This window comes from Haliaeetus albicilla, chromosome 23, assembly GCF_947461875.1.
Source record: "Haliaeetus albicilla chromosome 23, bHalAlb1.1, whole genome shotgun sequence".
NCBI classification, from domain to species: Eukaryota; Metazoa; Chordata; class Aves; order Accipitriformes; family Accipitridae; genus Haliaeetus; species Haliaeetus albicilla.
The window spans coordinates 18,016,971-18,041,453 of record NC_091505.1 but is presented as its reverse complement, the minus strand read 5'-3'; the positions used below and the strand labels follow the sequence as shown (position 1 = coordinate 18,041,453).

Genomic DNA, 24,483 nt, shown 5'->3' with positions numbered 1-24,483 from the left:
TGGCAAGCAGCACCCAGGGCACAGGGCAGAGCCGAGATGCCGAGATGCCAGGTAAGAGCTCTGCCAGCTCACACCGCGCCGGCTGACAAAGCCTGCTGCCGGCTGGGAAGTAACACAAATTGGAACTGACAGAGAAATGTGACAAATTCATTATTAATGGCACAACTATTTTTTAATACGTAGAAGGCTGTACTAGATTAATAAAACCAGGCTTTTATATTCTTATCTGACAGCAGCGATGGTGTGTGATCTCCAGAAAAGCGAGCACTACCGATGCCGGCTCTGGCTCTGTCTGGCATCGGGATGCTGCGGCGGATTCAGCAGGGACAGGATTTCTCTCCAGGACATTGCAACTCCTGCACGCTCCAGAAGGTCACGCAGGCTGACTTTGTGGCAGGGTGAAGCACTCACACAAAAGGTCAGCGTGCCGTGGAAACCCGCACACAGCTCCTCCTCGGGGGGCTGCAAACCTCTTGGTGTTCATTAGCATCTGCCTTGTTTTATCTCAGCCTGTAGTGGGTTTTAAGGGAGCTTGTTTATTTTTTAAATAAAGAGCAACCCGTGGGGTGTGTCAGGGACAGAGGGACTTGCTCACTTCAGCTGACCCATCTGCAAATCAAAGCTACAGCAGCGCACAGGTGGATTTCTGTCTCTCTCCACCTACCTGTACATGCAAACGCACACCCACGCATACACAAGCTCTCAATCAATCTATATCTCAGTCCATATATGTATACATACATTTATATACATACATATATTTACTTTTCTTTTTACTCCAGGTATTTTTACTCCAGGTGTACAAATGAGACCCATCAGCATGTAATATAAATACTTCATTTAACATCGCATTAGCATTGATTCCCTCTATCTCTGCTATTTTTTTTTTTTTACTTGTTCTCTTCAGGGGAAAGAAAACACAGTGTCAGGGAAAAATATTTCAAACAAATCTTGAAAAGGATGAGTAATTAGGCAAAACGCATTCACTCACTTTTATTCTTGCCCCCTTTAAATCTAAGCGTATTTGCAGTGCACAGGCTACTTACAAACGACCCTACACAGTTTCAGAGGAAATATGTGGCCACAGACAAATACCACTTGACTTTCCAGATTTTCCTTTTGGAAGAGACACCGGTTTATTTCTTTAGAAAGAATTGTTCTGATAACCGGCTGCTTTTTTTCAGCCTCCCTAGCATTTTCTGCAACTCTTTTGCATTTACTGGAGGCAGGTTACATCACCCCTTGCTGTCTCCCTCGCAGCCAGTACTAAAGGTCTCGGCATCGCCTGGCTGACATGTAGTATCCCCACACAGCATCCCGGCAGTCCCGGGGCTTGGAGGACGAGGCAGGTTTCTGCCAACCTTGGTACAGACACATGGCTGCAGCCTGGAGCTCCCCAGGACAAAACCAGGGCAGGGAATGCGGCTCTTCTTAGAAAAACAAATGTGACACCGAGTCGCAACAAACGTTTTCCAGCCACGAAAATGCTGCCGTGCGAACCGGAGCCCTGCTCCCCCGTCCCCGCTCCAAGAGGGAGAACCCACCCGTGCACCGGGATAGCTGCGGGGTGCGCTCGGCCGAGCGTGGCGGCTCCCGAGAGCAATCAGAGGCTTCCCAGGAGGGAGAGGAGCAATAAAGCATGTGGCATGCTGTCACCGCGGGGGAAAAGGGGTGAAGATGCCTCCTGCAAGAATTACTGTTTATGGGATTCGGGGAGGAGCGCCCAGCAAAGCCCCTGCCGGGCCAGCGCCGGGGATGCAAGGGGCAAAGTGTGGGGTGGGAATGAGCCACCGACGCACATTGTCACCTGCTGCCCCACCAGTACCCGATCCCCGAATGGAAGGGACCGCTCCTGCCCCAGGGAGCCCAAGGACAAACCCCTGCACACCTCATGGCGATGCGCTCGGAGGCAGGAAAGGCCAATTCCCAGAGCCTGCTTTGGGCCACCGGCTCCTGCCATACAATAAACAGCAAATTCCGTATACTCGAAGGAAAAGCCCCCACAGGGAACTATGTCCCTGAATGTTTTAAGTTGAACATAACACGAAATAAGAAACATTTCGGATGGGGATGGAGCCACAAGGGCTGGAGGGTGACAGGAAGGAGAGGCATCTACATCCCCATGGAGGTGGAAATCCTTTTCCCTGGCTCCTGCCACATGGGTGCCAGCACCTCTGGAAAGCCCCACTGTGGCCCAAAGCAGCCTGGAAGACCTTCTTGCAGCTCCAGTTTGCCTCGCCACCACCCTCTCCACGGGCTCTCCAAGCTAACTGGGGGGTACGGTGCACTGGCCACGGGGACTGTCCCCTCCAGGTCGTGGCAATCATGGCCAAGATGCTGCACCCAGCGAGAGGGGACCCACAAACTCATCCCAGGAGTGGGCATCAGCCATGCCGCACGGCGAGGAGGCCGGGACAGAGGAGCCTCCTCGGTCCTCAGCAGCTGAATTAAAAGCCGGGAGGCGATGGCAGTGGCGTTGGGATCCTTTGAGTCGATGGCAGTCGGCTGCTATTAGCACACAAAAGCGACGCCGAGCAGCCAAGCAGGACAAAAGGGGAGTGGGGCAGCCAGACAAGAGAGACAGAGGGTGGAGCGAGACAAGAATGGGAGAGGAGCCGCGCAGACAAGAAGGAGGGGAGGGAGACACGCACGCACACAAAAATCAGAGAAAGGGAAAGACAAGGGGATAACAAGGGGGGAAGAGACCACATGGGGAAGGGCGTTCCTCACCTGGCCCGCTCCCCCTCCGCGCCCCACGCCGCTCCTCTCGCTCTTTGCTTGCCCTGTGCGAGGACACCCGAGCAGAGCCTTTGGGTTGAACCCCCAAATCCGAGAGGTTTTTTCCCGCTCACCCAAGTTTTGCGTCGCTACCGGTGAGGCTGCGATCGGCGGATCTGCAAAGGGACCTGAGGTAACTGAGTGCGTTTCTCACCAAGAGCCATATTCCTCATTCCTGTTCCCAAAAATGCGCCTTGGATGATGCCACAGCTGCCAGCACCTGCCTGCAAACCTGAAAGCTGGTCCTAGTTAACACTGGCTTATGGACAGGCATGGATAAGCTGGGACAAACAAGCCAAAATCACTACTCTTGAGCCCAGGGAACACAAAATGCTGCCGGCTCACTCAGCCTCACCCCCCTGAGCCCTCAAGCCTCCCAAAGCAGCCTAAAAACCCCTCTCCGCTCGACGTATTTCTCCTTTACAAGCACCCCACCAAACTGGGGAGTCCCGAGGGGGAGACGCTCCCCTCCCTCCTGCAGCCAAGGGGCCCCAGCAGCCTCACCAATATTTTAGGAACAGGGTGGCAGAATAACAATAAAATTCAGAAGAAGGGAAAGGTCTACATCAGAAGACACTGTAGAGCTAAAACACACGTCGGCTTTAGTTTCCTGATAAAGCCTCTATAAACGATGGAGTAAATGACAGAACAAATGTAAAAGTCCCATCATTCTCGAGGATATTTGAAAAGCTCTCGTGTTTCTAGTGTTTCATAAAACAAGAAAGTCCGAAATGGAAAACACATTTTTAAAGTATGAACTTGCAGGGAATTCAATAAAAATGCATTTTTCTGACTGAAAACATTTCTTTATCTTTAGGAATGAAAAATAACACCGCTGGCTAACGTGTCTCAGGCTGGCAGTGCTCTCTGCTTTGTCTTTGAGCTCCGGTGCCCCTCACACAGCACAGCAGCCAGCACTTGCTCACTTCTCTTCTTCTCCCATCTGCCTCTCTAATTCCAAACTATTTTCAAGACTATCTCTTTTTTATTAATTTTCAAGACTATCTTCTTTTTATTAAGATTTTTCTAGTTTTATTTGTTTCTTTTTCCAGAGCACCAACTCCCTGGCATTCACCCCTAAAAAAACCCAACCTGTTACCGCTTTTCTTTCTAATGCCACTGCCGCACTTTTGGCCACATTTCTCCTGGTTACCAACACCACCATGAGAGCAGATTTCACAGGAAGGCCCATTTCTAATCTCTATATGCTGGTTACTGCAGCATACAATTTCTCAACTGACATCATCCAAACGAGACCCAACACCGGACTGGTCCTCCTCGGGCCACAGCTCTCCAGAGCAAACAAAATATCTGAAATGACCAAAACCTGTATGAAAGTAACCAAGTGAGTGCTGACTTCTCCAAGTCTCCTCATTCGAGCCTTCCCATGCCAGTGAGAAAAAGGTTGATGAAGAAAAACCGAGAGAAAGGGGAAAGGGAAAAAAAAAGGGAAGGGAACTTCTTGGATTGATCAGGAATGACTCGTGTGCATGTTCATAACCTAAAACAAGGATCATGGAGCAGTTAAACCTTGACTTCAGCTACAGCTTAGCTGGAATAAGGATTTCATTTCCAAACACTAACTTGCGCTCTGCTATTTATTTCATAAAGTTGGGGCCATTGTCATCTCTGGCTTTCCAACCAGGCTAAAGCTGAGAGTTTGTGGGTGCAGGCATTAAAATGTTCACAACACCTTTAAAAATGTTTTTAAAAAACCCCAGATATAGTTGTTAGGTTTCAAATGTGCAAAGTGTTAACCTCCCCACAAAAGCGACTTGAAAGAAAGATTTTTGATCAGCACCAGTATTGAGAATAATTCAGTTCATATGCGTTGAGATAGCTGTGGGAGACAAAATATTTTAGAAAACTGTTGCCCAGGATCTTTTACAATTTCAATTTTCTTCTACAGAATTATGAGGTCTAACCCAAGGATGAGCTGAAAAACATCAGGCAGAAACTGGCAACAGGAACAGAGGGACTCAAGAGCAAAAATCCCCACTCATACGTACACATGCACATGTGCTGATGCAACATGTTTCAGGTGATGGGGAAGTCCTCCGTTAGCCCACATTAACTCTCCACATAGGCTCTGTAGTTTGCATTTTACTTTTTTTATGCTTGCTTTTTGACTTCCAACACTACCATTAGGTAATTTGGGAGCTAAAATTAGTGACCTGCTTTGAAATAGGAGAGAAGGCTAGGTTCATTTGGATGTAAGAATTGATCAGGGGGAGGGGATATGGGTTGGGTTTGGGGAAAGCAATAGGGGTATGGTAAATGTTGCCTCTGTGCTAATCCCACCATCTTTTTCCTCCTTCGCGTTCGATCCTGTGCAGCTCTAGATAACCTGGAACACACCAGATGGGTTTTCCCCATGCAAAGGCCTCTGGGAAGCGGTTTAGGTGCGTAATTTCAGATGCAAAAAACTTCTTCCTGGACCAGGCCATCACATGGGAGCCAATTCCCAAGCAGCGTGGGGACACCTCAGTCTTCAAATCTTTCCCAACTCTGTCAGGATACCCCGAGTCTTTGTGATCTAACCAAACGTATGTCACGCTTCCTCAAGTTAATAACAGATGTCCCAGGAAAGACAGCTCTTGAGGTCAGGGATTTTTTTTTTCTTTTTCTTTTTTTTTTCTCTTCTTTTTTTTACTGTTGTCTTTTCGCTTCCCATTTGGAAGGGGTGGGGGAATCCGAGCGCAGCCCCCGGAGCCGCTTGCCCAGCCACCCCTCGCCCAGCTCCCCGGCCAGCGGCTCTTGAGCCCTGCGGCTGCGAACGCTCTGTTTATCTTACACAAGTGTCCCCTGAATGAGGAAAAATAAATAGAAGAAGCAAACATATGACTCTCCTTAGCACAAAACCTCCCCACCTCCTCCTCGCCTTTTTTTTTTTATTATTATTATATTTTTTTTTTCCTCCTCCTCTGGCGACATAAAAAGAGGCTGCGTCTGCCCCTGTTGAATGTAAATGCCTTTGAAGTGGAACTAATCATTTCAAGGATAGTTTGCGTTGTCCTAACAACGCAGCTGAATTGCGAAGCCCCGCTTTTTGTTGAAGATATGTTTTCTTTCTTTCAGCCCAACCTGATGATGATATACTGCTTTCACGCTCTGTCCTCCCGCATCGTAAATCTCCGCTGCTGCCTTCCCTGGCCCGAACTCCCCCATGCCAGCAGGGGACCGGCTGTGCCCCCCCCAACCCCATCCCCGGGCTGGCCTGGACCGGGCTGGACCAGGTCAAGCCCTGACCATGGCGCTGGGCAGCGCATCCCAGGGATGAGGGGGGGCTGCATCGTTGAGCATCCCCTGCTCCCACAAAGGACTGGGGGGGGGACACAGCCCCGGGGAGGGGCACGGCAGCCAGCCCTGCGCCCCTCTCCGTGCACACCTCCCCGGGCATCCCTCCATCCATCCCCCTCTGGGTACCCTCCATCCTCCCCCCCCCCCACTCCAGGCATCCCTCCGAGCATCCCACCCCAAGCCCACCGGGTACCCCCATGCTGCCACCCTGCCCAGGCCCCCGTAGCTCCCGTTAATGCCATTAGTGACAGAGGTCGAGTTTCAATCGGGGCTCGGTGACACTGCGGGGGCTGCAGCGGGTGCCTCGGAAATTCAGGTCAAGCGGTTGGGACTCGAGTTTCACGGTCAAGGCTACCGGGAGGCAACCTCGGAAATGGCCCACTGGACGGACAGACAGACAGATGGATGCGTACAGCCAGCGGCTGGTCAGCAGGCGGCCGGTGGGCACCCCCAGGACCCCCGCTCAGCAGCACAGCTTTTCGGAACCCCGCTCCCCACAGCTCTTTTTGGCTTGGATGCTTTCCCCACCAGGTCCCGTTCCTGGCCAGGATCTCTGCGGTGGGGCAGGTTCTGGGTTAACTCCCCCCCAGCAGGCGTTTGCCGGCTGACAACTCTTTTTTTTTAAGAACACAGAAACATATTTTATTTACTGCCTCCTATAAATTATTTACTAGCAGGGCTGAGGTAATTCCATTAAAGCTGCATGGTTTGCTTATACCAAATAGTTATCTGGGGACCACTTTTTTTTTTTTTGCCATCGTAAAGCCACACGGTTGCCAGAGCGCGGGGAAAGAGGGGGTCAGGAGGAGCCGACTGCCGGAGAAACGGGCCTCAGGAAGCAGCACAGGAACAGAAAGGAAAGAAATAGCTTTGCCCCCTCTGTTTATGAGGCCCTGCAAGCACAGAAACAGCCACCTTCCAGGCGGGAGCTGGCGATGGGGCTGGGACCAGCCCGGGCTCGTCCCTCCGTGCTGCTTGAGTTGCACCAAAGATGGGGCAGGACCTGACAACTCAGTGAGTTTCTTAGAAGAAACTCCCAGAGTTTCCTGCTCTAAAGGGGAAGGTATAAGGATTAATGAGGCCATCTCTCTCTCTAATATCTTTTTTCCACCCCATGCAGGGGTGTTTGCCAGAAAAGAAGCAGAGGACTTGGTCCTGCAACTCTAAATACTCAAAACACAAGTCTGAGAAAAGCAAGGCGTAAAGAAGTTGGAAAGCAAACTGTCAACTCCAAACAGGCAGCGCTGCCTCTGGTTGAAATGTGACATATAGGCACTACTGATGTTTTTATATTTATTTAAATTAATAACTCGTTCAGTCTCACACAAGTACCTTTACTGCAGCTGAAGTTCTCTGGATTCCCCGTCTGTTACCTTCCAGTCCACAAATCCTCTCAATTCCCTCAAGGTAATGCGGGGCCTGTGAAGAAAGGAGCAGAAATTGCTGCTTGCTATTTCACCACCAGAGAGACGTAATAATGTTTCTAATCAGTGAACTTGAATATTTTAAATTTGCTTTAATTCCTTCAAGCAGACACTTCCTTTTCACATGGATTCAGTCACACTTCGTTGGCATTTTCCTGCCCAAATAGTCTTGGCTCAAGAACATTAATATGTTCTTGATATAGCATTTTATATGTAAAGCATGGAAAACCTGTTTCAGTACATATTAAACCAAGGTGTTGCTGATTAGCGTGGATACACCAGCTTCTGGGAGGCCAGAACCTGAATGCTGAAGATACAGCCCAGATGTGGAGCGGGTGCCTGCCAGCCCTCCCCATGCTGTCCCACTGCCCTGGCAGCAGACGAGCAGAAGTCCCGTTACAGGGATTGGGGTTTTTGCGATTTCTCTGGGCTTTAGGGTAGCCTCAGAGCAGCTGAGCGACAGATGCTTCAGGATTTTACCTTGGTAGGGAGATACACCCCAGCCACAAGTGCTTCCTGGCTGCGTGTCTCATCTCAGAGGGCATTTCAGTGCTTTTAAAAGTCAGATTTAATAGCATTATTTATAAAACAGACACTGAGCAGGCAGACTTTCTGTGTCAGCTCCTCCAGGTCCTCTCAGACATGAGCTGCCATACTGGAGGCAGAGATTTTCCCTCTAAGAGGGCAGCCCATGGAAGCAGACCTCGTCTTTGCCCGGCCGCACCTCGAATCCTGTGTTCAGTTTCGGGCCCCTCACTACAGGAAAGACACTGAGGTGCTGGAGCGTGTCCAGAGAAGAGCAATGAAGCTGGTGAAGGGTCTAGAAAACAAGTCCTATGAGGAGCGGCTGAGGGAACTGGGGTTGTTCAGCCTGGAGAAAAGGAGGCTGAGGGGAGACCTTATCGCTCTCTACAACTACCTGAAGGGAGGGTGTAGTGAGGTGGGGATCAGTCTCTTCTCCCAAGTAACAAGTGACAGGACAAGAGAAAACAGCCTCAAGTTGCACCAGGGGAGGTTTATGTTGGATATTAGGAAAAATTTCTTCACTGAAATGGTTGTCAAGCATTGGAAGAGGCTGCCCAGGGAAGTGGTTGAGTCACCATTCCTGGAGGTATTTAAAAGGTGTAGATGAGGCACTTCAGGACATGGTTTAGTGGTGGACTTGGCAGTGCTGGGTTAACAGTTGGACCCGATCTTAAAGGTCTTTTCCAACGTAAATGATTTTATGATTCTATGTGCATGAAAGACCCAGGGATGCTGGGGGGGGGAGGGAGGGGTCATGTCTTGGGAACATAAGTTCACATGTCCTGATTCATAAGTTAAGCTTAGAAATCACACAGCTCTTTCTGAAGAATGTATTGAGACCTTTTAAATGTTTCTGGCTTTTCGGTTCTCCAAATCCTGTTTTTGACCCTAAAAGTGGAGATTCTAATATATGGCCCAGAACTTCATGGTAACCCCAACAAACCTCAAAGACTGGCAATATTGTAACTCATTTCTCAAGTATCATTATAAGAAACCAGGCTTCTTTCTTTTGTTGAATATATTTGTGACATTTGCTGTTGCTGGTGGCAGACACAGAAAATACATTCAGGATTCGTGGCAGTGCAAACCAGAAATATTTGCATCGGTCTAGCAGTTGGATCTAAAGCCGCAGAAAATCAGCAGCTCCAGCTGACTCCAGTGGCCTCCGCTGGGCGCTTAGAACCATTCACAAGGGCGAGCAGGCTGATGAGGTTTGCACAAATGCTCACATCCTCAGAGGGATGTGCTTGAGACCTGGGTTGTGAATGGACATGGAGTTTGAGCCAAGGGACAGGTTCCCCCCACCACTATAAGTGGGTGGGATGCCATGGGCATCTCTGGCTGCAGGACTGTTGGACCTGCTTGCACCAGCACCAGATGAAGTCCTAAGCTTTCTAAAACAACATACTTAAAACAGGAGTTACCCAGTACACCTCTGCTTTCATTTAAAAGAAACCTACTTTTTAATGTCTTAATAAGTACTTTGATTTCTCTAGCCACACCACCTTGGTAACCATGGAAATTGTATGGGAACTGGTAAACCCACTACTCTTTAATAAATGTCATACCCGGTTACAGAACAAGTGCTTTATGATACTAAAAAAAAAATGTGCAGAAGTTGCCAAAGTATTTGAATATTTCATTTAACATATTCCCTCTATGTCTTGAAAATACAGACAAAGTGGGCACTTTTACGATACAAAACACTGATGTAAAAGATGCACACATTTGACAATGTGTGCTTTTGTTTTTCCTCTGTCCATATCATCTTTTCTGAAACTATCCTGGAGGGAGTTTGAAGTTCTCACCCAGCCCTTCATCGGCTCTTAGTTTACTGAGTTAAGACAGAAAACAGGCAGCAACAAAAAAAAGCCACCCCAAAATAGCAAAAGCCTCGACTTGAAGCATCCTGGGATAACTTTTAAAAGGTTTGTAAGACAAAAGAGTGCAAACAGCATGTAGCATGAGAAAGGTTTAATGCTCAGAGAAACACCCTTCAAAATTAATATGTCTGTTGGAGCTGCATAAGCTCCTTTAGTTGCAGCCTGCCTACATTAACACTTTTGGACAGCCTAGTGCCTCTGAGACTTGCCTGAGCAAATATTTCAGATATATTTTCTTTATGATGCTCCAGTTTGTCAATCTTTACATAGCATCAAGAGTAGATTCTCTCAAGAAAATAATGATGTGATTCCCAATAAGCAAAATTAAGAAAAAAAAAAGTCTAATAAAAAAAAAAAAGGAAGAAATCTTTTTTTTCCCCCCTTTAAATATGGCTAGATTCTGATCAGTGATAGTGGTCCAGGACACAACTCTTCTAGGCATATGATACAGTGAAATATCATTGCAGTGGACTACAAAGGCATTGCTTGGGGTTTTTTTTATGCTGACAAAGACTTAACTAGATATCAGCCCTTAAGGAGTGATGCTCATCCTCCCATTAGAGGAGCTGCTGAATCAAAGAAAAACATTTTAAGTGCAGCAGAAGAGTCCCATCCGATCACAAACACACTCCACTTTCCCGGATAACATTTATTAAGTGATGATAACACATGCACAGCAATTCAGCTCAGCACTGCCCGCTCTTGTGGGCAGCCTGGGCAGCCTCCCCTTTCCCTGCCTGTAATTTTGGCTCCCTCATCCCTGCACCTTCCTGACAAAGCAGTTTGTAGCACCAAGCTCCAGTGAGACACTTGAAATCTCATTCTAATTTTTTTTTTTTTTTTTTTAAATCTCTCCTCATTCAAACAGTCCCAGCTTGAGATAGCTCAGTATATTACTATGCCTGTCAGGGAGATGGTGAGGATAATATGGGCAAAAAGGTCTGGCTGCTCCTGGTCGGGTTGTGGCAGGGAGAGCAAAGGGGCTGGATTGGGGCACAGCCCAGCATTTCTGCTCATCTACCTACCTAATGTCTAATCGCTGGTGAAAAAGGCTGCAGCAAGGCGATTCCTGGCTGGATGGCACAGCGGAGCTTTGAAGTCCTCTGCACTGGCTTCACCCTGCACCCCTACCCAAGCGGGCGGACACATCCCCGCACCACGGCAGCAATGCAGGCACCCACCTCGGCACCAACGCATACACCCACAGCAGCCGGGACCATAGCGGGAAAGCCCTTTACGGGGCCATAATGGTCTCCCCCCCTCTCCAAGCCTCTCTCCAGCCTGATGATGCTGTGCACTGGTGGGTGAAACTGGCTGCCAAGACAGGGCTGCTGAGCTCTTCTGCACATTGCACCAGGATGGAGACACACACCTTCTGCAGGTTCACATCCCTGGGGCAGGAGAAAAGCCCCGCAGCCAGGGATCCTGCCCCGTCGGGGTGTTGGGGACAAGATTTGGGAACCCTGTGAGTGCTGGTGAGGGCATGCTGTGTGGCAGCATCCTAAGGGTAAGAGCCGGGACAGGTCTGCAGCATGGCAAGGAGGACAAACAACCTCATCCTTGGGGCGAGGTGGCTGTGCCCCGGAGCAGTGAGAGGGGCTACCCTGGCCTCCCACGCCAGTGGCTGCACAGAGACATTCCTTGCGGAGAAACTACCTCCCCCATTGACACCTGCCCTTTCTGAGCCAAAACAGGCCACTCCTCTGCATTTTTCCATGTATTTCTCTAGGTCTTTCTAATTTAACAGGCCCCACTGATAGCTTCAACAGCACTACACCAACTTACTCCAGGAAGGTTCCTGACCATATGCCAGCTTATCCTGAAGCAACTGGGACAACCGACAGCCTTGGGAAAGTACCTCTACGGTAATTAGCCTGGGTACAAAGTAAGGTGTAAAGGGGAATGAGGAGAACTGAGCCCAGAGACCTGACCTGTGGCATATGCAAAGTTGGCTGTGGTTTCCTTGTTGCTGGGTTTTTTTTGCTCACTGAAACCACCAAGACGAGAAAGTGATAGTATTTGATTGAGGATCACCATCCAATTCACACTTCACACCAGCTACAGCACTGAGTGCATTGGTACCCGCAGGCGAGGCTGTTCACGCTCCTTGTTTACGGACCTAAGCTCTGCCCTGGTTATTTGCTCAAAGACTTCTCCGAGATCACGGGTTTTCACTGGGCATTACAAACTTCCAGCAACCAACAACAGGCAAGAGACTCTGGCCAGCGGCGTACAGCCCAGCAACCCAAATGCAGCACAGAGTTCCCTCTTGATTTGTTTGCAAATAAGATGTTTTCATGAAAAATGCTGTGCTCACTCAGGTACCAGCGAGCTGAGCTGCTGTGGTCCCACCAGCAGAGACCGAGGGTGAGGCTACCTCTTCAGCCCTCCTCATCCCTTCCCTCCTGGGTGATGGGGAGGGCTCTGGAGGGAAAGAGGCAGGATCAGGCCATTAACTGTTAGAATTACAACCCACCTGTTTCAAGCACTTTTGTACCTATCTGAGAAATTAGTGCCCAAGTTAACTGATTAGGTCACCCTGAATCACACCAGAGTATCATCTGCACAGGATTGCCTTGACACCCTCTGTATTTCCTCATTTCTTTAATTCTCTATCACAATTATACACTAAAGAATTTTCCAATTAAGTTAATTTACATAAGCAAATGTGGCTTAATGTAAACAATTAACATCATGTTATCGCATGAAAATGTGTAATTAATCCACAGATTTTCCTAAAGACTATTGTGTTAAGAAAGAATCTGTGGCAATGCTGGTGCTTTCCTTAGTTTCCTATTTGTGTTGTTGAAACAAGAGTGGCGGTGGGACTGGAATTCATGTACACTCCATCCTGACAGGACACAGGCACATGCATTGCCCTTCGTTCCGCCTAGGTACCCAGTGTTTCATGCTCTAGGATTTACCTCCCAGAACAGCAGGCTGAAGGGAAAAAAAAAAAAAAATCACCTCACTGACTAACCTTTAACATTGTCACTCTATTTGTTCCTCTTCCAAATTGAAAAATTACAAGCCGAATTGTATTAAAGTACCCTTCATAAATATTTGCAAAAGGTGAAACAAAGATCAAAGCAATATACAAAACAGCTCCCTAATTTTGCTTTGTTTTATTTGTTTTACTCAAGCATCAGAGGGGCATCAGGAGGCAGGCTGTGATGATTTTTAATGATTCTGTCATTCCAATGCTATCCCAAATCTTTCTTTGCATTTTATTTTTAAATGTTTTCTATTATGGGGCAACAAAGAGCTATTCATTCTGCCTAGCACAAACCTTAGTATTGATTAAGCACTTCTGGTAACCATTTAGGGTGCTAAAATCTATCATTGCATTTAATTATCCTTGTTTTTTTATAGTCTTCTTTATTGCTCATTAAATTACTAAAGATGCTTCTGTGGTTTGTTCTTAAGGAAGGATCCAGCAAGCAACATATGCTGGTGAAAGGTTGCTCAGGTTTCCGCAGCATCTGAAGCTGTCAGCATAAATTCACTGATTTTGTTTTATCAAAGGATAAGCAGCTCTTGTAAAACCCTGGCACTTTGGTCACCAAAGTAATAGTCACATAAAAGAGGCCTTTTAGGTATTAGGTTTGGTGAGCAGCATTATTCCAGAGTTCAAAACATCTGGAGAAATATTTCTATAATTCAAAGCTGAGCAAATCATTTTGGCTATGAGCGTGGATGTGAAGGTATTTGTTTTCCCTGGGCCAAGGCATCTTGGCATCTTTTGCAAACAATGCTACGAAATCTGCAACACACCTGGGTGCACGACCAGAGGGTCCCCTGCCCTTCACAGCTAAGCCCCCACCACAGCAGCCAGAAGACATGTGTACCAGTGGGAGACCTTGAAGATGCCAAAGCACTGAAAATACTGGCCACCATTCCTGCACAACATGAAAAAATGGTCCCAAAGGAGCCATGCCAGTATCCTCATTACACCACATCTGCAGATGCCATGAACAAGCATCCTCAGTGCTGGTCCCTGTTGCCAACTGTAGCCCCAGCAGCCCCTGGTTTGACCACAACACGTGGTTCCTACCCCAAATCACAGACATAAGTGGTGACCCTTTGGGCAAAAAACTCCACTGAAAAAGCACATGGTTAATTTTTCTTCCTGTTACTCATTTATAACTTATTTTCCCCTAACCTCCTGACATTCACTGCTTGTTGCTTCCTCCTGGTTTCCTCGTGCTGGGACTCTGCTGCCCTCAGAGATGCTGTGGATGGAGGTGGATGGGGCCAGGAAGCATTTGCTCCTCCTGCATGTGCCTCCCCATCCCCCTGGGATGCTGCAGCAAGGATGACTGTGTTAGAATGGTGCATCGCTCGGGGGAAAGCTGGCAGCCAAACAAGGGAGGGGTTTTAGTCTCCCAATAATAAGACTGATAGAGCAAAGCCACAAACCCACAATAAATTCTTCAATATTTTTCCCTTCAGACCACATGAAAGGATGCAGTGGTGTGTCAAATAAATCCATCATGGGACCCACCTTGTCCCAAAGGGCAGTTTCTGCACTGACAGCCTGCAGAAGGTCCTGCCTCAGCCCAAAAGCCAGGTGCACCACGGGAGACTGAAAAACCTGGGCTTTCTCTCTGAAAACCAGCAACCACTACACACCTTCACCCCTCTCACATCCAGTCCCTCCTACAATGAATCCAATAGTTTAAACTCACGTTCCCTACCCAGAAACACAAAGTCTTCCCCATACTATGTGAAGGCTGGCACCAGCAGTATGAAGCATCCTCCCAGCCTCTTCCAGCTGCCCCAAAATCAAGGTGTCTCTTCTGCCCCATCCAGTGCCAGGGCAGAAGCATTTTGGCAGCACGGTGTAGCCTGGGTCATTGGGCTTTGCTTTGCGTCAGGCTTTGCAGCTCGGTGAGCTTCAAAACCAACATGCACTCCTTTTCTGACATTTTTTTATTCCTTCACTTAGTCTGTCAAGTTAGGGGGAAAACAGTGATCATAACGTACGTGGTTACATTAATTCAGTAATAAGATTACCAGCCGATGCTAGGACAGAACAGTGGTTTTATCTCTGTTTGGTTATTTTATATAACATTGAAGCCACATTGGTATTTAAACATTATATTATACTGTGGTTTTGTAATCTCAAATGAAAGCTATTCAGTTAATTCTCTGAGCTTCATTATGTTCTCAAATGTCCTTTAAACTGTTCTTATTCTGAACTATATTTACTTAACTATGAAACAGTGAGCAGCCCATGTGAATACAGCAGGGATTTCCCCTGTTCATAAATTTATGCACTCTACCTTTTATCAGCTTAGCAAATAACATGGCTCAAAGGTTTTACAGGTTTCTGCTTTCTCAGCTGTTACCTTTTTGCATGAGGTTGTCTTAGCTTTCCATTTAAGCCATCTTCCAGGCACATCCCAAGCCCCAGCAGCTGGCAGCGGTGGCTTCCGTGGGGCAGGATCTGCTGCAGCTTTAGGAACCCTGTGTGTGTGGACTGGAGCTCTGCATGCACCCCGAGCAGAGAGACACTCGGCATCCTGAACGTGAGCCTCCCAGGATTGCGGGTATGTGAGGTGCCTGGTGTGGGGTGGCAGCGTCTTGCCCCTGGGCTGTTTTAAGTTTAGCTTTTCAGATGCTGGACCCAATATGGCCAAAACCCTGCCATCCTTACCCGGGCAAAATGCCTTCCTTCCCTCTACTTGTGTCTCTGAAATCAGCTGTGCACAAATAATTACTTTCCCATCTGCTATCAAACCATTTCGACTGAGCAACAAGAACATCATCCAAACTGCAACATCCATCACTTCGGTATTTTGCCATGTGCCGACACATTCCCTTTTACACCTCCCACAGGGCAGAGATGTTGTAACCAAGGCTGCAGAGGAGGCCACCCTGAACGGCTGGGCTGAGCCGGGCTGAAGCGGGTCCAGAAGGACCAAGCCCGGCTGGGTCCAGCACACCTCATGGCAGCGGGGCTGGTGCCAGTGCAGGGATGCTCGGCTCGTGCTGCAGTGCCCTCCATCACTGCTGGGCACACCTCCCATGTCAGTGAAACATCAGAAAACAACAAACCCAAGCTGAAAACAGAAGAAAGCGAGTAAGGAGACAGGAAAACATCCGGAAATGCCATACGAGGTTCATCCATGTCTTGCCTGTGACTGCAAAACCAAACCCAAGGCTGCTCTGAATGGTCCTGCTCCACTCCCTTCCCTTTGGACCCTGCGTCCTCAGAGCCTGAGCCCACCTTCAGGGCCTGAAAGGCACAACGAAACAATTAGCCACGCTCCATAAAGCTGCCTCCATGCAGCCACCCACGGCTCTTCCCAGCACCTGGAGGACACCAAAAGCTGGGCTGGCAGGAGCCCAGCATAGGCTGTCCCCACCAGCTGCAGTGGCAAAGGTCCACATGGCAAAGGTCCAAGGTGACACCTCTGAAGGTGGGAGCACCAGGCAGCCAGAGCTCTATCCCTTTAATCAAGGCACCAGCAACCAATCCCAAAACTGGGGTCAGTGGGTTTAGGGGCACCACTGAGTGATGTCCCCCCACTGGGTATCCCTGCTGCTCTGGAAGGTGACCCAACACCTCTGCACTGGGCTCAGGCATTGCCACCACAGCAAGCGGCACTGGGAAGCGAAACCACGTCGCTTGAGGGAAGGAGGGGAAGAAGCACAAGAAAGGGAATATTAATAGGCAATTACTGTCAGGACAGCACACGCCGGAGAAGTGATTGGTCCTCTCTTCTCTAAAAAGCATTCCCTTCCATCTTCACTCCTATTTCTCCTTTGGGAAAACCCGGCAGAGAAGCACAAACCTCCTAAGTGCTGCCCAACTGGCAGCAGCAGAGGCAGGAGCCCACCTCTCCCAAGGGCTGTCCCCTCCGCCAGCCACGTCTCGCCTCCCCGTGTCCCAACCCACTCTCCCGAGGGACTGCTCTCCACAGGCGGGGGCTCCCCGAGATCGCAGCAAGAGAGGGACAGCTGCCAACACAGATAACGGGGGTGTTTCTCTGGAGCCAGTGCTCCAAGAAGAGGTGCAGAGATCAGACCAGGGGTGGTGGAGCTTCACGGTGATGCTGGTGTGCCACCTCCACAGCCACACTTGAGCTGAAAGAGCGCAGCCGCTGTTTTATCAGTTATCCGCCTTAAACAGCTCCTTCTCCCTTACGATTGCTGTGCGTTTCCACGCTCGGATGGGCAGGGGCAGGACGTCGAGGCTCTATTTAGCCAAACACAGCCTTTGGTGGATGGTGCCTGCAGGTGGGAGGGAGCGTTTTGCGGTGATGCAGTCGGGGTCTTAGCAGGGATTGCAGCATTTTAGCAGCTCTTGGGAACTCTCGACTGAAACACAGCGTAATTACTGTGGTGCCTCCCTGCTGCAAGCAGCCACTCACCCAGATGGTGTCCCCGGGAAGAGCCGCTGCGTTATCGCCTTGTGCTGCATTTTGCATCACGCGGATTCGGCGGGGTGGGAGCTCCTGCCGTTGTGCTGGGGACACAGTGCGATCGCAGGGGGATGCAAACCCAACACGCCGACATGTATTAAAGCTCAGTGGATGCGGGCAGCACCGGCAAACCACTCGCCCCATCTGGTCACTCCTGTGAGCTGTCCTGACCCACCTGAAGCCCTTCACGGGCTAGCAGGGTTTATGATCTCCTCTCTCCTTGCCTGTCTGATCCACCCTCCCCAGTCGGTCTGGGCTTCTGATCTCCCAACTACTAATCCAATCTCCCCCCCAGCTGCTCCGGGACTCTGATCTTCCTTCTTCAGCTGCGCTAGGCCTGGCTGATTTCCCCTGGCTTCCTTAAGCCTCTGATCTCCCCTCCTTGCCTGCTCCCACCTGCACCCTAGCTGCCCTCCAGCCACGGACAAAGCCCCAACTGCAAAATGGCTTCTGCCCTGCCCTGCCTGCAGGGTGGGTGATGCCACGAGCTGGGCAGCATACAGGGCTGGGGGGACAGGCAGACCCCCAGCCTGGGCAGGACCCTGCTGTCTGGCGACTCCACATACAGGGCACAAGGAGGATGCTCCAGCAAACACACGCACTTGCATTATATTCACTGTGTAAGGTTGTTTGGGTCCCCTAAATCTCCCTGTTGACTCCCACAGGTACCACACATGCACACTTTCGACCCCGTGACTTATCGGCATGGACACCGAACTCCGTAACGCGCTGGTACCTTGCAGCGGGTGGCAGAGGGAGGATGGGCTCCCCACTGCTCCGTGGGAGAAGCTGCACCTCTACCAGAGCCCTCCACTTGGCTGGCCACTACAAAACAAAAATGAAAACTATTTGCAAAAGATAGTCAGTGTTTTCATGCTTTTTCACCCTCTGCAAGGACAGCTCTCCCTTTTACAATGGAAGTGGAGAGTCTGTCATGCTCACAGGACTCCAGGAATGGGGCACTGAGCAAAATCCCCATGGGTTCAGAGCAGAACTCCCAGTGTTGGCATCATCTTAGGAACATGCAAGGGAAACAGGCTACTGATGTGTAGTTTTTCCTTCTGCACCAGCACCAATCACTGTCATGGCCATAAGCTCCGCTCCACCGTGCACCAGGAGGAGAAGATGGGTGGAAGTATAAAGAGCTTTTGCGGAGAGGCTCTCTTTCCTTCTAGTGACGTGGACAGAAAGGCAGGAATGTGCCAGGTTGGATCGTGGCACGAAGTGTTATGCACAGCTCTGATTACAAGAGAAAAGGATTTGGTGCTCCAGACAAGCAAGGACTGAGTGCCAGTATTTTTTTCCCCCCAGTGGCACCCATGTGCTGGCACTTTTCCTACCCTAAATAAAAATATTTACAAATTATTTCACTTGGGCAAGAAAAAGATCCAAACATCAAGGGAGGCAATGGGAAGCTGAGAGAGGGAAACAGGATCACTGCTGCCAGAACCGCTGGGGCTGCTCCCGGGAGCTGGAAAGGACCTTCCCCACATCTCTGCCTTCTGCACAGCAAACAGACAAACTACACCGCTCCGAGGCTGAACGGTGGGTGAGGAGTAATCTCCCTTCCCAAGAACGTTTGCCCGCTAATCGCAATGCATTATCAGCTAAAGCAGTTTCATAATGAAGCAATAAGACCCAATGAAGTTGATGTTATCATAGGATAATTGGCCATGTCAGGCAGCCAGATGCCTCAAGGCAAAAGCAAAAGCTGTTTAACGTACCAAGAAGGTCAATCAGCAGATAATGTCCATTTCCTCTGAATTTATTGCCACCGTATTGGCCATTTCATTGAAGGAGCTTTCAACAATTTCATCCATCATGGTATGTATATATACTTGTACTCATGTTAAAAATGCTCCAGGGTTGTAACAGCATCTAAGAACTTCTTCAGTTGTTAAAAATAAAAAGGCAAGACAGCCTGACTCAGAGAAGCCAAGCTCGGAGCAAGCAGTAATTCCTACAGAAGGGACCAACAAATAAGGCTTCTGAAAGTCTCATCCTGACGAAAACTTCAGGTAACCAATGCATTACTGTCATTCCAGCCATCAAAACAAATGCAAGTTGTGCACAGAAACCCGCTGCCAGATGGTCACAGCAAGAGAGAAGTCACTGCCCCTTACCCAGTGCCTGGGCCTGGGGGCTGCCACACACAGAGCTGTGGGGAGCTGGAGAAAGTGGTCCAGCATCGCCCTCGCCCCATTCCAACACCGGCTGCCATGGGCATCCAGATGTGAAATGCCTCTGGAGGCAGTGGCTCCCATCCCAGCGAGATGAGGCCAGCATCGCTGGCACTGGGGACATGGGGACACAGGACTCACTGGGCTGAGGTCTGAGCTGTACCACCTGCAGGATCCGGCTCTTGCTAGAAGCGTATTTTCTATTCACGCACATCACCCCATGGCACTTCCCTCCTTCAGGCTCTAAATAGATGGTAACCACCACCTGACAAGCCCCTGGGTAAATCGCTCCCATCTCATGGTCTCCTCCAGCGGGTGGGCAGAGCCAGGGCTGCACATTGCAATTACATGCTCCAGCACAGAGTGATTCGCTTGGAAATAGGTATGCATGAAAAAGAGAGGCGGCACAGCCAAAAACCAGGCTTTGTGTAGTCATACGAGACATCTGCATCAGATTGAGCAGCTATAACCATTCAGACAAAAGCCATGTTCCCTCCAACCCAGATAAAAGGGAGGTTGTTTCACTGAATGCCTGGCTGACACTTTACAGCCAAGAAAATAAGAGCAATAATATCTTTCCATGAGAAGCACAAAGCAGGGCAGGACACACTCCCCAGCCAGCTCTATGAAAGGAAGAAACCGAGGCAGAGAGAAATGACTTGCAATAGCTGCAGGGAAAAGGAGAGCATGTCCCAGCCCGCTTCAAGGCTGTCCCTCAATACTGATATTATTAAGCACAGCCGCATCCCTCCATAGTACTTAACAGGGCTTATTAATAAAAGGTAGTCATTTCCCTTCTCATCTGCAAATAAAGTGGTATCTTTTGCAGAGGTTCATATACTGGAATAAAGAGGGAAATTTGTATGTTCCTGGAGGCCTTTCCAGCAACCACTGGAGAAGACATGGGTAACACCACAGTAAACCTGTCCAGGCCAGGACAGACAAGAAAAAAGGTGCATAAGGCTAAGGAAGGGTCTATACTCAGAGGGATGATCCCAGCATGTGGAGACTGCTATGGTCCAGAAAAAGAGACATCCCACCAAGGGTCCCCGAGCAAAGGACGTGGAGCCCAACACTCCCTCCTTCAGCTGTGGTGCTCAGAACAGGAGAAGGCACCGTGGCTTCATGTCTTTCCCATGCAAGAGCTGCAAGCACCCACATTTTCAGTCACTTTTTGCTGAACTCTTCTGGGCTTTACAAAGCAGCAGGTTCTGGTGTTTAATGGTTCAAGCCTCTCCAAAAAATAGTCCAAACTGACAAATTTTCACCCGTTTTTAGTTTCTATAAGAGGGGGATCTTTAAGCAGATCAGTTGCTGGGAACTGGTTCTAGCCATGCCCTTCTTCTCAAACCCACCCACAAGGTTTGGAGTTCAAGCTTACTGCAGCAAAGATCTCCGCCAGCATCTCCCCAAGGTTCCCCGCACAATGGGCTGCAGGATGACCGCTATGGGACTCCAAAGATTTTGTTTCCCTTCCCCAGAAGGGGATCACAAGTCGTGACTGTGGGTATCAGCAGGGATCGGCATTTTAAACTACAGCCCAAAGAGAAATCCAGAGGTGGTGATAGACTGAGTTGCTGATGGACACGTAGGTACCTCTCCAAGGCAGCATGCCTTGATCAAGTTGAAGATGTCCCTGCTCACTGCACGGGGGTTGGACTAGATGACCTTTACAGGTCCTTCCACCCCAAAATATTCTACGCAAGAGCTCTGTGCCAGGGAGTTCCACCACCCAGCCGCCCTTCATTAGCTAATGTTGGTGGAGAGGACAGCCTGGGGATGAATAAAGGAGATATGGGGACACAAAAAGGCTGCAGACAAAACAAGTCTCTGGCTCTGCAATGGTATTTCCCTACCAGTGAAAGTCAGATTTGGAGAAAAATCTCTGATCAAGCCTGTTTGTTTCCTTGCTTTGACTTTCTCTTCCCCTCTCCTGGCTGATGGCTGACTGCACCATCTGAAGCACGAGTCCTGGATGTGCTGCACTTCCACTGACTGCGTCACACATGTCTGCCTTTACCGGACATCCCCAAATCCACCAAGCACTTTCCCTGGTACCTCCTTTCAATGCCCATCACCACCCACAGCCCATGTTCTGTACCTAAGCACCTTCGGAGCTGACAAGCTCAGACCCATCCCCATACACAACGGGCACCCCTCTCCCTCCTGTGCTCACACGTCTGATCCAGACAAAATCCAACAGGGAAGAGGAAGCCAAAAGTACAAGGCTTCTTCTTTTCTCCTGACCCTACCCTGGTAGCAATAGCTCCTGTTAGCCTCCTACAGAAATCCTAACCTTGCTCAGGAATCCTGCACAAACTCTCTCTGATAAAACAGACATCTGCTACTGCAAGGTTGGACAGCCAGCACCCAAAGGCCAGCTCCAGGCAGCCCCAAAAGGGGCTGCACAAGCCAGAAAGAGGATTTGTCACAGCACAGGCCAGCAAAAGGGCTGCTCCACCCAGCAGGCTGACGGACCCCTGCCCTTTTTCCATCCATATATGTTTTTTTCCTCCCTGATATCAACAAACTTGAGCGATCCAGAAATTCCTCCAGATAAAGCAGCACAGAGGTTCTAATTCAGCATGGAAGTTGGATCTTCTAATTGTATTAGGGATTTATACACTCGGTTAGTAAAATACCATATGGCCCTTGTAATGCAGGCTGGTTTTTCCTTGGCAGGCTATGTAAGCTGCTGACAGCAGACAAGGTCATAACGTGTCTCCTTATCACTGCTTTGTGTTCTGTATCCCCATCCAGCTTTTACTGTATGTCGTTCAGCAGAGAGATTGGATGTACTTGCTGACCTCTTGCCTTCTCAAAGGATTCCCATTCCCAAGTCTCACGGCAGAAGCGCAGCCCCTGGGTTGTCTTCAAAGCCATTACTGCATGGTTTAAGCTTTCCGGTCAGGCATTGTCCTGGGTGCAAACCATATTCTAAATATCACTTCCAGTTTTCATCTTGGCTCACAGGGACTCATTGCCTCCATCCTCCATCACCACGCTCGAGCTCCAGCCCATCAAGCATGAAGATCCTCCTTGTAAGAGGTGCCCAACCCTCATGGACCCCAAGAGTGGGACTTGCACTGAATTGGCCCAATAAAAGCAACAAATCAAACTTTTCCACTCATATATAGCCCTTGTTTTGCGGTCTGTGGTGGTTGGTTGGCCACCCCTGCTCAAGGCCGCCTCCCTGCTTGGTTTCACTCTGTGACGATGTCCATCTGAAGGGCAGAAGTTGCATGTGGGAAATTTTCCAGATTTCCAGGAAAGGGAAGGTGATCCTTTTTTTTTTTTTTCCCCTCAGGAAAGCAATCAAGTTTCAAGGAGAAAAATAAGTCTGAGTGTTTGGTCCAGAAGCATTTTCTCACCAACACACACCAAGTACAGAAAATAATGACAAAGGCAGGGAGCAACCATTCTGTCACAGCTGCATTACCGGCTCCCAGCCGGCCCCCTGCGTTAACTACATACATTCACTTTATGAAATCACCGCAGCAAGCTATAAATGATGCATGAAAATTAAATGAGAGAACTCCAACCAAGGCACGAATCCCTGGCCACATGGCTGGGTCGGGCTCGGAGAGAGTGGCAGAGGGGCAGACAAAGCAGAGGCAGACAGAGAGCCCTGTGCGTTGGGGAAACCAAAACAACCTCCCCAGCCCTCTGCTTTTGAAAGCCAAAGCTGCCCTTCAGAAGGTGGTTGAAACAGCATCAGTTTGAAAGGTATGAATACTCCAGAACAGGGGGAAAATCAGGCTTTATCCAAAGCAAAAGCTGTGTTCAGGGAGATCACCTCTAAGCTGAGATTCATTTTAAGGAGAGGTATTTTCCATGGCTATGGGTACCAAAAGCCCTGGTGCAGCCATGCAGGAGTGAGCCGGGATGGTATGTAGAACCTGAGGGATGGCACACAGGACACAAGGGATGGCACACAGGACCCAAGAGATGGCATGCAGGACCAAGCCTGGGCCGTGCTCTGCCCCAGATGCCACCTGGTTAAGACTTAGTGACTACACATGGGCTTAGCCTGTGCCCCACCACTCCTCCTGCTCCTTCATGACAGCCATAGGCATTTCTACAACAGCGCTGCACATGAATGTGCAAAAGCATGAATGTGGGACATTTCTAGAGGAGGACTGTCATGCTAACCAGTCCACAGCTGCCCAGCTATTAGAAATAACCTGGACTTTTAGGGCAACTCTTCCAAAACTAAGGGTTACACCTTGAATCCAAGCCAAGGTAGCTATTAGGAGGGCTGCCAGCCCAACAGAAAAGCACCTGCTTACACCAGAATTTATGGCTGTTGGCTCCTCAGAAGCAGGACTTGCAACTGAAAGGGGTGTCAGAAGAAGAAATGCCAGGAAATGCTCTTCCAGGGTTTGTATTATTTAGCATTAACGTGCAAATGGCTGGTGAACAACATGTCCTCTCTAGAGACTGGGCAGAAGAGCGTAACTCCAATTCAAGACTCTCATGTTTGCTCCCAAACGTCGGAAACTCCACAGCCAGCATCAGTGTTGGCCAGAGAAGGACAACGGCAAGAGATGGGAGCTGCGAATGCTTAGCAGACACAGGACTCGAAGAGATGTCTAAGTAGGGGGCAAAGTAGCCATAAGCCGAATCTTACCCACAAAAGCCTGGGATGCCTTACACAAGCACAGCTCCAAATGAAGCCAACAGGCTGTTCTCCCATAACATCTGCAAAACTAAATTGCTCTAATTGCTCTAGATACAATAGCCAAACCTTAGACCCTAATCTGGCTGCCTAATACTCTTGCTTGGTTGAAAACAACTCTTGTGAAAGCAACCAGCTGGGACAGAGCTTATCAGACAGCAGCACGGCGCAAGACGGGTCTCACCCCACAGCCCAAGCCCGGGGGACCCTGCGGGGATCCCTGCCCAGGAGGTAGGGGCTGTTGCTAACCCCTGCTGACCTCCAGAACTCCTCTCCCTGTGGCCA

At 49.3% G+C, this 24,483-nt stretch overlaps 1 long non-coding RNA gene across 2 annotated transcripts in view; it reads right to left on the bottom strand.

The window, feature by feature from the left end:
* The window catches only part of LOC138690655 (uncharacterized), a 103,923-nt gene that overhangs the window by 27,782 nt on the left and 51,658 nt on the right, over nucleotides 1–24,483 (bottom strand). For both annotated transcript variants that reach the window (XR_011329412.1, XR_011329413.1), the window contains exon 2: nucleotides 7,411–7,497. This is a non-coding gene — a long non-coding RNA (uncharacterized lncRNA). The remainder of the gene's footprint in view (nucleotides 1–7,410; nucleotides 7,498–24,483) is intronic.